This window comes from Euphorbia lathyris, chromosome 1, assembly GCF_963576675.1.
Source record: "Euphorbia lathyris chromosome 1, ddEupLath1.1, whole genome shotgun sequence".
Classification (NCBI taxonomy): domain Eukaryota; kingdom Viridiplantae; phylum Streptophyta; class Magnoliopsida; order Malpighiales; family Euphorbiaceae; genus Euphorbia; species Euphorbia lathyris.
In genome coordinates this window covers 26,894,296-26,907,934 of record NC_088910.1, presented here as the reverse complement: position 1 = coordinate 26,907,934, position 13,639 = coordinate 26,894,296, and positions in this window count along the sequence as shown.

Genomic DNA, 13,639 nt, shown 5'->3' with positions numbered 1-13,639 from the left:
CTCAACACGGGATAGCTGAAAATTCTCTAATCCAATATTTCTATGAAGGGATGCTTAGCATGGAAAGAAAAATGGTGGACGCGGCAAGCGGAGGATGTTTCCTCGACAAAACACCAACCGCGGCTAAGGAATTGATCAGAGTAATTGCAGCAATTTCTCAACAGTTTGGGAAAGTTCAGGAAGGTCCCAAAAAGGCGTATGAGGCAAGCAGTTCTAACATTGAAAAGAAATTGAATAAACTGACTAGTCTTGTGCAGAACTTAGCTCTCGGGAAGGCGGCTCAGGTGAAGAAGTGTGGAATTTGTACTGCCACTGAACACGCCACTGATGAATGCCCTGTTCTGTATGAAGAAAATTCGGAACAAGCCAATGCACTTAATGGGTACCAATGGCAAAATCAAAGAACGTACGATCCGTACTCTAATACGTACAACCTAGGGTGGCGTGATAATCCAAACCTCAGCTATGGACCAAGGCAGCAAAATTATCAATCACGGCCTCACCAATCCACCCAAAACTCAGGTATGCCTTTAACTGATGTTGTCCATAATCTTGCAACTAATGTGCAGGAACTCCAGAAACAAATGACTCAAATAGCTACTGCTCTGAGTGAAATTCAATCTCAAGGTAAGATGCCCTCTCAACCGGTGGACAATCCAAGGCAAAACGTGAGCGCAATCACCCTTTGTAACGGAAGAGAAATAGAGCAGCCCGTTTTAAACAAGCCGGCCAACAAGAAGAGCGTCGTCGAGGAAGATAAAATCCTTGAAGAAGAAGTGCAAAAGCGAGATAAACTCCCTCCTTTAGTTACTCCAGCACCTTACCCGAATCGGTTCGACAAATCGAAGAAGGAAAAGGAAGAGAAGGACATCTTTGAGGTATTTCGTAAGGTCGAGGTAAATATTCCATTAATTGATATTGTTAAACAAGTTCCTCGATATGCTAAGTTCCTTAAAGATTTGTGCATTAATAAAACTAAGAGAGTTGGGTATGAAAAGATCACCATGGATGCCAATGTGTCGGCTGTACTTCAAAGAAAAATGCCCCAAAAAAGTAAGGATAGAGGTATGTTCGCTGTTCCATGTCAGATTGGGAATACTAGTATTAAACCGGCGATGTGTGATTTAGGAGCGTCTATAAATGTCATGCCTAAGTCTGTTTATTCATCTTTAAATGCTAGTCCTCTTGAAGAAACTGGCGTCGTTATTCAACTGGCTAACAAATCTATTGTTTACCCCGAGGGGGTGTTAGAAGATGTTTTGGTGCAGGTTGATGGATTAATTTTTCCAGCTGACTTCTTTGTTATTGACATGGAAGATGATGATCGTTCCTCGGAGGCATCAGAAATCTTGTTAGGAAGACCATTCCTAACGACCGCTCGGACCAAGATAGATGTTCACAAAGCAACATTGACTATGGAATTCGATGGTAAAACAGTTCAATTTAATGTTTATGATGCCATGGAATTTCCTAACGAAGTGCATTCCGTTTGTGGTATAGATGTTATCAGACCAATAACAGAACATGCTTTAAGTCCTATAGGGAAGATGAATTACAGGTGGTTGTTGAAGAAAGCATCGAAATCGAAAGTGTCAGGAAGCTGCAAGTACAGGAGCTTGAAGAGCTACAGAATGAAGCTAATGAGAGCTCAATGATTTACAAATTGAAGACCAAGAAGTTCCATGACGACAAAATGATAGTTCAGAAACAATTTCAAATAGGACAGAAAGTGCTCCTATTCCATTCACGTTTGAAATTATTTTCAGGGAAATTAAAATCATGTTGGATCGGACCTTTCTTGGTAACTAATATCTTTCCTTATGGTGCAGTGGAAATTCAGCTTTTGGAGAACGGGAAAGTGCAGAAAGTAAATGGCCATCGTCTCACGCCATTTTATGAGAATATCCCTATTGAAAGTGGTGAAGTTATGGAGCTACAAGTTCCTGGAGACTAGCCTTAGTGCTCGGATGTGTCTAGCCGAAGACGTTAACTAAAGGCGCTACTGGGAGGCAGCCCAGAGTTAGTCTTGCTCAAGACTAACACGTATCCTTTGTTCATGTTTCTTTTGTTACTTTTATTTTTATTTTTATTAATTTAGGACTAACTAACTTAACTGCCATCTTCTTCTTCAGTGTGTTGTCTTTCCTTTGATATTTTCTTTTTGCAGGTTAAAAATGGTGACTTGAGGTACATGGGCTAAGAGGTGATTTGAAACTTAATAAAGAGAAGGAGGCCCAACATTGAGAAAATAAAGGTTAAAAAGGTCAATGGCTCATTTGACCTTTATGACCTATACAAATTAAAAGGAGACCTTTCTTAATCACCGCCACTTTCTTTCACCCCCTTCATCTCCCACTTACGCCATCATCTTCCATCTCCCTCACCCCCACTTTCTGATTCCATTTAACATCACCACCTCCACTTTCCATTTCTTTAATTTTCCAAATTTAATATCCTACAAGTCTACCTACACCAACCCTTTAATTTTATTTTTTTTTTCACTTAAATTCCACCACCGCCACCCTCATTTTCACTCCCTTCACTCACAACCGACGTCGCCTTCAATGACGGAACCACCGTCTCCAACGACGGAACATCCGTCACCGACAAATCCGAGCTTGGTGGTCGCTGGCGAATCTGCTCCGACCATTGGTGATTCTCCAACACCGGCCACTCTAGCAACTGAAACAGAAATGGCGAGAGAGCAAAGAGCACCCCCTACGCGAGCTGCAACAACATCTCGGAAGCGGAAGCCGAACTCCATCCCTTCCACAACCACTCGGGGTCTCCTTCCCTAAACAGGGCAATAAGCTTCTCGATCACTTATTTATTTATTTTTTTTATCTTTTCATTGGTTGTTGAGGTTGCTGCCCTTGCCCCTAATTGATTAAATTCCGCACCGAGGACGGTGCGAGGAGAAAAGAGGGGGAGGGATGATGTATTAGAAGTGCTTTCATGGTTGTTGCATTTTGTTGCGTTTTCATAGATGTTTTGCTGTCAATTCTGTTAGTATTTTTGTACATGTTTAACACACTCTTCAGGCTAGAAATCTGTGAAACTATTGGCATAATTTTAGAATAGTGTGAGGTAGTCGTCTCGAAAAAAACAAATGTGTTTGAACTAGTGTGAGGTGGCTGCCCTTTGCTTTGTTTCATTGAGATTTTACCATTGCTAGCTCATTATCTTCCAAATAGTTGATAAAGTTGCTTGTTGTTTTAGTACTGAGTCCCATAAGTGTTATCGAGTCTTGCGAGTACCTTTTTGAACAGTCAGAGTCAAGTAAATGCTTTGCCTACACGCTGACAAACTAAATTGTTTCCAACATTGCATGAAAACTCGTTTTAATAAGTTGACTTAGAAGCAGCAGCACCACTTTACACCCTATTTCTGGTAAGCATTTAAGCCTAATGGAAAGAGCAAACACATTACGCATTTGCTCTATTTTCTTTTCTGAGTGCGTCCGCATAGTATGTTAGTTCTAGAACTTGCCATGATATACGTTTCAAGACCCGATTGATGAATTCGAACTGTTAAAATGATAAGGGCATTAGGTTTCTTTTGCTATTAACCTTTCCACACTTTTGAACCCTGAAAAAGAAAAAATTTACCAAAATTTAACCAGCCTTTAGACTGCCAATTTGAGCCTTTTTCCCCATTTTTGATACCTTGTTTATTCCTTTGGCCAAGGATACGTTTTAAGCCTTCAGAGTCCAGTTGAAGTTTGTACAAAGTGTTGGGTCGTTTGATTTTGTGTTTCGTGTCATATTTTGAGCCACAAGCTCTTTAAAGAAGAGACAACAAACTGCTGTGCTCTATAATTACTTATTGTGGTTATGAAAAAAAAAGAAAAAAAAAGACAAAATAGAGGCAGGAAAAAAAAAAGAAAAGAAAAAGCCTCAAAGAAAAGCAAAAAAAAAAAAGAAAAGAAAAAAAAAACAGAGAAAAAGAAAAAAAAAGAGATGAAAAGAATAAATAGGTTACAGTCATTTGCCTGTCCTAGTTCGTTTGCTGTTTTAGTCTCTTTCGTTTATGTTCTCATTAGTTTTCATGATTATCTCGAATTGTTTTCTAGATATTCATGTGAGATTATGAGTTTGTCGTCTTGTGTGTTAACCTCGTACTTGTAAATATGCAGTTTTACTTTTGTTTTGGCCTAGTTTGGAGTAGTTTGTACTATTTTACTACTCTCGGATCCCCCTAAAGTTTTTTTTCTCCCCTTTCTTTTCCAACCCACGAGCCGAACCTACATTACACCCTTGTTAAGTCCCTTTGATTTTCTGTTTGAGTTCATACTATGTGGTGGAGGTTCGATTGATTGGCAAGCCTATAGTAACTACATTCTATGATTGTGACTTGAGTGAATCCTCTAAAATGAATTATAAGCCTAAACACAAGAGTGCATAGAGTGATCACGTGAGGGTGTTGTTGCTTCTAGTTCTTGTTTTACACATTACATGCGATGTTGTTGAGACATTTTTGGGAGTTAGAAGTATTCTAAAAATCGAAAGATTCTTGATTTGGATGATTGGTAGTCAATGTCTTTATAACGCTTAGGGGAATTAGGAACGAATGACAAGACAACCTAAGAGTATGCGGAGCTAATGCCATGATCTGGTATGCTTGAGGGCAAGCATTGGGCAAGTGTGAGGTGTTTAATAAGTGCATAATTCGACAATAAATAATCCCGCTTTTGTGCTTTATAATTGTAATGTTTTGTTATTTTTGCGGGTTTTATTGTTTGTTTTTGGTATTTTCATCTCTACAGGCCAATGATGACTAAAAGGAGATAAATTGGGCTTAATTTGGGCCGAGCTGATGTCGGGTCGTGATCCGGATCTGATTGGGCAAATATTGGTCTGAGTCAGAGTTAGTCTTGCACAAGACTAAGGCAGTTACGGGCTGACAGTTTCCTACTTCGAATGGGATTGCTTTCCTGATCCGGATTGGACGAAAAGAGAACAGGATTTTCAGCTAAAGCACGAATTTGTAGGAGACAAATGAGGAGGCAATTAATTTCAAATTTGAAGAAGGATTCTATAGCTAATTTAAAGGGATTTTAATTCCTTATTTTGAGGAATCGTGATAGACTTAAGAAGGGCAGATTTTCCAAGTCCAGAACATCAGTTTTACATTTTATTTTTCCAGCAGAAAACATATACGTTCCATGGCTATTCGTAGCTAACTTGTTTATTTCGGTTAAGGGTTAATTCAAGGGATTTTTCTCCGTTATCGTGAGATCGTTGTATTTCATTTTTCTCAATTTATTAAGCCGTTTATCTGTTCATCGTGTTCAGAGAATTATTCTCAATTGATTATTTGTTCTATGAATGATAACTGCAGGTTGTTTGTCGAATCGAATAATCATAAAGCTGATTTGGTTGATTAGAGTTTCACCTAAGACAACCAAACAAAGTAGCTATTGACTATTTGAACCAAGCTAGTTTCGTGTTTGGAAGAACGAACTCAAGTTTGACAAACCTGAGTATGTATTCCGCGTGACATTAATACGAATCAAGCTGGGTTCATCTGAGTCAAATGGACATATAAGTTAGTTTATAATCGCCGACGTTGAGAGACGATTAACTAAGATCAGGTTCTTCTATTTTCTAATCTGTCAGTAAATCAAACCTTAGGCGCTGAGATAGGGTTGTTTATTGATTAGGAACAAGTTATTTGATGTGCTTAACTAGTTCACTATTAAGGAAGAACACGCCAAACTGACCCGGTGAATACATGAGAATACAATTTTATCTGTCAATGATCATTAACGTATGAATTATCCTGCTATTCCCCTTGACCGAATTCATCAAAATATTATTCACAAACCTTCTTTAATTTCTGTTTTGTTTTTGTCATATCTTTTACTTGCTACCTTTAATTTAATAAGCCCCACAATTTTGAAACCCCCATTTAATTATTTTGTTAGGTCGTTAGAAGTTTTAAATCAATATTATTCCTTTGGGTTCGACCTCTACTTGCTCTATTACAAATTATTCGTTTAGGGAAAGTTGGGATTATTTTTGGTGGATTTGGCACCCATCATTATCCTACAACCTCTAGCATTCTGACAACCCAATAAGGCTTTCCTGTTACTGAAAAAAAACTCATCCTCCCTTAATGGAATTGAAATAGTATTGTCTGCTGAATATTGACTTTAAAATTATGTTATTTTGTAAGTAGGTGCTGAATTTGTTTTCTCCAATAACAATATAGCTAAAATGTTAACGCATCTCTATTAATGTTAAGAGAAAAGTTGTAAAATAAATTTTGAAGATCCTTGTTATGTTATTATTGTTAATAGACTATAACTAATAAAAAAACAGAAACAATTTGTACTATTATATTATAATTGAAATTAATTTTAAATTTTATAAAGAAAAAGTTAATTTTGTTTTGAATCAAAAGTCCTTCTAATCAGAAGGTTTTAGGCGGCCGTCTATACGACATCCCCTAGAGCCTCCCCTACTTCCTACAATCCATTTTGTTTGAGATTTGGAAGCTTTTGTTGAATTATGGGGATAATTTGCTGACTCTCAATGGCATTCTGTTTTTTTGTTCGAGATATGCTTATGCCATTTTCACCTTGAGGGGTTTAGGCTTTATGGTGAGGAAAAAGAAAGTAATGATAAATTAGAATTATTTTTGAAATAAGATCCTTATTTAATAATATTTTGGTATTCCTAGGGATATAACTCAGTTGGTAGAGTTCCGTTTTTGTAATTGGGTGGTGTGATTACGGGTTGGATGTTTAATTGTCCAGGTAATAACGATAGTATTCCCAGTGTTGTATATGGTTCATTCAATATAAATGAATTTAAGACTCCGTGTGGACAACGATAGGGTGGGTAATGTCCTCCATCTCCCTAGTTTCCTAGCAATTTTTTTAAGTGAAAATATGCCTTGGAGCAGCATGAGGCAAGGAATGCCAGCTAGGTTGGCACCCCTTGACACTCAAACGAACCCCAAGCCAATATATTAATAGAACGAAAAAATTACAAATGAATGAATGAAAGAATTTAGTACTTAGGTGAAACGGAAAACCGTCCGACCACTCAAGTTACAAAAATAAGACATTGTACTAAAGGAGGGTATCCTTTGCCACCATTCAATTCCCGAGGCCGTTCTTCCATAATTAGCTAGTTCGTTTGCAACTTGATTGCCTTCATGTGATATAACAAATGTTGGAGTTTAGTGTCCTAAAGACAATTGTTTTAGGATATTAATATTAATGAATAAATTGTTTATTTGGTCATTTGTTTAATCAGATATATAGCATTAAAATGTAACTATATATAAAGGCACAAATCTTTCATAAAGAAAGTAACTCTAAGTTTATTTAAGTAGTTACAAAGTGTTCATACAAGCATGAAGTGAGACTGTACTTTATAATAGACCAATAGACTTAAAGTTAACCCAAGTCAAGTAATATGTTTTAGGGGTTGACATATTACTGTTGAGACTTGCATGTAACAGTGTTTTCTATCGAGACAGAAAGCTGATCTCACAAGCTTTAGATATTCAGATATCTAGATAGTTACATGGATCCGTTGAAGGAGTTCATTAGGATTGGGACCCGACTTGAGATAACAGAATGGATTGATTTATCTAATGTGTCAACTGTTCATCTCATTGGTATTAATAGGTATAACTAATCCTCAGACTCAAACATTCGTTAATTAGTGATTCTAGATTATGGAGTCTGATACTTTGATTCTGTGCGAGCACGATCCAACAGGTAAGAGCATGGGGTGTGTGAGAGAAGGGTTGAGTATCACACAAAGTAATTGCAGAATAGTTAATGTCTGATTGAGCATTCGTCTCTCCCGATAAGTGGGAGATATATCCAAATGGCCGCTTGTGGTGAATTGACTGAAATCATTGCAAGGTAATAGAGTGAAGAGTAGAAATGAACATTTCACTTAACTTATCTTTTCAGAGTGAATTCAACCTGTACAAGTAAAACCGGACTCTTCGTTATATGTAACCTTGACACGTTCCATGGTTATAAGGAATTGACCGACAGGATATAGTTGATGAAGGATCGTATTATATTGTACCTAATGCAGAAAGGTTAACGTCAGTTATCAACCTGACTTCTTAATTGCTTTGGGGGAATATCATAGGTTCTGCTAGTAACAACTCGCGACAGTATTCTGTTATATATATGTTGGAATTAATCGTGATGAATAATTTCAAAGGATATATACAGCTAGTGGCAATAAAGAACCTAATGGGTCGCATATGGGACTTGGAATCGGAGGACGAAAATGTAATTAGTGAGACATGTATATATGGGCCGAAATTTGTATATTAATTAGGGGATAAATTAATTTGATTAATAATTATAATTTGATTATGGTTATGAATTAAACTAAAGGATTATCTGATAATATTAATTAGAAGTTTTTATGTGATTGAAACTCTAATTAATTATCCCTAATATTAATTAATTATTAATTTGATTAATAATAATTATCTAGATATAATTAGTTATTATTTAGATAATAGTAAAGTGATTATTTAATTATCTAATTAGGAATCCTATTCGGAATAAGATCCTAATTAATTAATTACCTAACACAACTAGGACTAGGGTTTTGAGAAGTCTATCAATAGACTCCCTAGCCCAGGAAATTCGGCCAACACAAAGAATAAGAGGAGGAATCGTTCCGTCGTCGTCTCGGCTAATTTACTTTATTTCTTACTCCCTCTTTGATCTCGTATCGATTTCTATTAGAGGCAATCATTGCGATTGCTATACTTTAAAGGTTGATTACTGATTAGTTTTGTTTTTCTATGTTGAACAAAAACGTTCGTTGCTCACGGATTGATAATAAGAAGTTGTGGGCACTTCATTTGCGACTGTAGATAGTTCTTCACCGAAGGTATTACTTTCTATCCCTCTTTATATGAAATAACAATTAACAGATCTTAGAAAAAGGAAATAGATAAAATAGATAAAATTTTATTATTCCGCTACGCCTAGGCTTGTCTATTTTCCTTCATACAGTCCAGAAATGACAAACACTCCAGCCAATCCTGCCTGATCCGCCAAGGCACTGATAGGGAACACGATCGAAATAAACCCACCACATACGAGGAATCGCTCTCAAGCCAAAGTCTGAAGCAGCCCCTTTGAAAAGCTGTTTTGACCGTAAAGATTGCTGCTCTCAGCTCAGCCACAAACGCGAGATCATCAGCCATAGGGAAGGCGAAAGCAGTCACCACAACTCCCCTGTTGCCCCTGAATATGCCTCCATAACCCGCAGAAGCACCTATAACCGAGGCATCTGTATTCACCTTCAACCAGTTCTCAGGCGGCGGCTGCCATCTGATCGGGATGATGCGAGGTGCCCGCGGCGAAATTCGTTTGACATCTAACTCCGCAAGAATACGACATTCAAGCACCGAGTTCCAGACATTTCCAATTCCCAATCTAGATGCGTCCTTTACTGCTAACTAAACTCTTCTCAGGGTCCCCGAGACACACGGCTTAATTTCGTTAAATGTTTGATCGTTGCGAGCTAGCCAAACAGCCCAGAACGTATTTACAATAGCCGCTCCCCAAAGGGTTTTAATTTGAGAGCTGAATCGCTGATATGAGGCCTCACTCAACAGATCCAAAATTGTCATTTCCAGGTTTAGCTCGCGGCCAAATAACGACTCCACCCCATGCCAGACTGCTCGGGAGAAGGGGCAGTTGAGGAATAGATGCTCAGAAGTTTCAGACGCTCCAAAGCAGAGACAACAGTGCGAAGTGAGGTGAATTCCCCTTGCCCTTAGCTTGTCGTGCGACGGGAGATACCCTAGTTTCCTAGCAATTATTAATAAATATACAATTATTAATAAATAATGTATGTATTCCTTAAATATTAATATTTATTTTTATAATTAAAAAATGTTATACATATTATTTATATTTAATTAAACTGTTAAATAATGATAGCTAGTTTCTATAAATTTGATGTTTTAGTTTATATCAATTTAATTTTTAATTAATATTTTTTAAAATATAAAAATAAAATTATGGTGGAAAAGGAACCGAAACTGGAACGAGAAAGATCTTTTTCGATCCATATATATATATATAGTGTGAAGGGATTATCCATTAAATAATTCGATTATAAACATAGGTTTAAGGTTTACCTCTTGTAGAGCAGAACCTGTTAAGTTGATTAGCAGCGGAAGAGTCAGATCTACCATGATATCGTATCGCCGGTCATGAATCATCCACGTAGATATTAGTCCCCAGGTGAACATGGTGGATCCACCAACTAAAGCGAACGTTAGAGACATAGACAGAAGGTGGCACACAAGGAGAGAGATGCATAAGTGAATTGTGTATTCTTCTTTTGATTGTACTTGATTGATTAGGGTTAGGTGGATATCTATTTATAGCATAGGTTTAACTTATAAAATCTAAGCCTAATCCATCTTTTGGATGGGCCTAGCCCATTTCATTTACTAGCGGATAAATATTCGGCCCATAGCTCGAATATTCATAACATCTCCCACTCGCACGTAATGAAACATAATACAATCCTCATCTCAGTTTCATCCATACTAATGCAAACAGTTCGTGTGACCGATATATGATCGAGAACTCTAGTGTTATATACTTGTTGGGACACATAGTTGCTCGATGTGCATGTATCAAACTTGGAACTATATATTCATTGGAGATATATAGTCTTTATATTTGAACATAGATCATCACTAGTGTATCTTATCCTAGATTCCACGTCACATCCATTGTAATAACATTAATTTCTATATTTTATCTGTTTTTCACAAATATGCACATATGTATAAGTGTCCGGACCGTGAAATACAGAAACTCAAAAGATGTGAACTAAATGGATATATTTCCATCCTACATTATTCTTTCCATCATAGTCTAGCACGCTTATCCAGTCTGGTTCTTATTGGTTGGAATTATCATATAAACCTAAAGAAGAGCCTTCCAAAGTAGCCACATTAAAATATACTTCTAGAATAAATTAAGGGTCTTAAGGATAATAAATTTCGAGAAATCATGATTTCACGATGTAAGTCTGAGACTAGGAAAATGCGAGGTCAACTCTTTTCCATCTTGTGGTCGCTAAAGCACACATGGTATGAAACATGTGTTATAGTGTTTTATTCTTTCTTCGAAAGAGGGGCATGTCTCTCATCTTAACATCATACGGAAGCATAGGTTTAGATGTCCTGGAGGTCGATTGGTTGTCACTCCATGAACTAATTTAGTAGTTGGAATCATTTCTCACGTGGAGGACGTGTTGTCCACACTCACCGCATGATGTCATGCAATATGTGATGCCTTCTAGGACCTTCCTAGGTGATTTGAAACGGAGGTAACAGCTGGTTACAGACCAGCGTCTGGTATACCCGCTCTGATGTTTAAGTTAGTAAAAATTGAAGATAATAGGAATAGTGGTGACTGTGATATTTACATACCTTTTAAGGGGCGCTCACATTATTTATAAATAGTAGCTTCTAAAGGTGATTGTTGCAATCTTGAGAGTGTACCATAATGATTCATTGGACACGTGTTGTCATTCGGTTGGTTCTGCAACCTTCAGACTGCAACGATGTCAAGTGGTACACATTACCATATTGTAGGTGTCAGGCCAGGTGTAACCGTTAGATTGGTCCTAAGGCCTTTATGTAACTTGATACATAGTTTCTTATAACTTGAAACTGGATGCAATTAAAAAAAAAACACTCATAATTAACATATCTTGTTAATTAGCTTAGATGAAATTTGAACATTTAGAAATAAAAAAGGCAGGAATTTTCACATTTGCCAAAACAATTAAGAGAGGAAAATAAATCCAAAGAGTAATTTATAATACATCCATAATCATCTTCAAAACTCTCAGTTAGGGTCATCCATCGATCTCTATATTTCTTCTACTATGAGTATGTGATACCGATTTCATGTCGATGCCCGTAGAACTAATATATACCAGCATATTTATATCCTTAAACTTGGTATATTTTATCTATTGACATCCTGAACTTTTAAAATAATCTATCATATACATATAGTTGGTTTTAAAAACCTACCACACAGTTATAGTGGACTTTAAAAACCTATCATACACTTATAGTTGGCTCATTCGAACCTCATGCACATAAAATCGTTAATATGTCATCTTTGACGTAAGAGATGACATGCGTGCTATAAAAAAAGAAAAGCGTGTGAGTTGGTTCTATATGCCGCCTCTTCTGTCAAAGATGGCAGATCAACGATTTTATATACAGAAGGTCCGAATGAACCAACTATAGGTGTGTGATAGATTTTTAAAACCAACTATAGGTGTGTGATAGATTTTTAAAACTAACTACAGATGTGTGATATGTTTTTAAAGCCAACTATAAATGTGTAATAGGTCATTTTAAAAAGTACAGTGTGTCAATCGGCAAAATGTATTAAATTTAAGGGTGTAAATATGCATTAAATATATATCTTGTTAACATTTAAGAGTAGGGATGCAAACGAGCCTTGGTAGTTCGCAAACTATTCGAGTTCGGCTCGGTAAAAGCTCGATCAAAGCTCGGCTCGATAGGGCTCGACTCGAGTTCGGGATCAGCTCGAGCAGTAACGAGCTGAGTCCGAGCTTCCTCAAGTTCGGCTCGAAAGCTCGCGAGCAGGCTCGATTATTTTTAATTACTATATATATTTCATTATATATATATATAATATTTCATTGGTTATTATTAGTTTTCATCACAATTCACAACTCAAATAAGATTTAACCCATACAAAAAAAAACAGCTTAGATATTTGAGTCTTTAGCGAGACAATTAGGTTTTGATAAGGAATAAAATATATTTCAAACTTGTGTTTTCCGATCACAAGTAGCATATACTGTTCTGGAATCTCGACAATAAAATGATTGTTTTTCTTTATAAATATTTTAAACTTATATGGAGTATGTTATAAGGCTTTTCTATTTTTTATGCTACTTATTCTATGCATGTATGATGAATTTGGTTAAAGCTCGTTAGAAGCTCGATAAAAACTCGGCTTGGTCAAAGCTCGGCCAGATTCGGTCAAAGCTCGTTAAAGCTCGATTCGAAAGAGCTCGGCTCAAAATATTAACGAACCAATACCGAACCTACTTTGCATGATTAAGTCCATTGGTAAACTCAATAAGCAATCGAGTATATCTCTACTTTGCATGTATAAATTTCCTTGAGACAACCAATTTGCTAATAAATAAAGCAATGCCACAAAGTATTTATGAGTTCGTGGATATTTTATTATTACTAGTTAATAAAATTTACAAGGCAAAGAGGCTATGTTGATACATAGATGGAAACATATTTTGAACCCGTTTGTTTTATCTACTGTTTGCTATTATTGTTGATATTTATTGTTACTGTTTATTGTTTGTTGTTGAAAAAATCTGTTTTTCCAAAAAAATAAGAATTCCCTGCTTTTGTAAAATGCTACTTTTCATATGTAAAAGACAAACAGGAAAACCCTAACCAAACACCTAAAACTCTCCTTTTAAAGTGAAAAAGGCAAACAATAGAATGAAAAATGAGCAACCAAATACCCATTAGGATCTGTTTGGTTTACATGCTGGTTGTTGTTGCTATTTACTATTACGGTTTTTTGTTTGTTGTT